Source organism: Wasmannia auropunctata, unplaced genomic scaffold, assembly GCF_000956235.1.
Source record: "Wasmannia auropunctata unplaced genomic scaffold, wasmannia.A_1.0 LD336095.1, whole genome shotgun sequence".
Lineage (NCBI taxonomy): Eukaryota > Metazoa > Arthropoda > Insecta > Hymenoptera > Formicidae > Wasmannia > Wasmannia auropunctata.
Genome location: NW_012026795.1, coordinates 640,229 through 640,725, shown reverse-complemented (window position 1 = coordinate 640,725; position 497 = coordinate 640,229).

Sequence of the window (497 nt, the reverse complement as noted above, 5' to 3'; positions counted from 1 at the left end):
TATCCCCTGTGTGCCTTGTCGACTCAGTCTAAAGATATTTTTAGTAAAATTCTTAAAGTAGTAGAATGTATACTGTGCTTTACTCATCTCTACATCCTTTATGTATCTTATGGAAAGTTGTTCAATTTAGTCTAATTGATGTTAAATAAAAGTCTTCATTTTATCATTTATGTAGTACATATACATTATATACTGCGACCGCACTCACGAGCGTGGTGCAACTTCGTCGCTCGTCCGACCCGCGTAATTCCGCGAAAACGATAAAAGGAAATCTAATGCGCGATTAACCGTAACTCAGGCATCTCGCCTATCGAAAACGGGAATAAAGTTGGGCGCCAGGCACGTTATAGAGAGTGCCTCTCTACTGAAAAATCTCGCTGTTCGGAAATCTAATGACTCAAGAGAGAATTAATCACGCGATCAGGTGCGAATTCAATATGGCGGTCGGACAAGGACGGCGATAACCGGTTGCTCAGTTACGAGAATGGTAAAGGGGG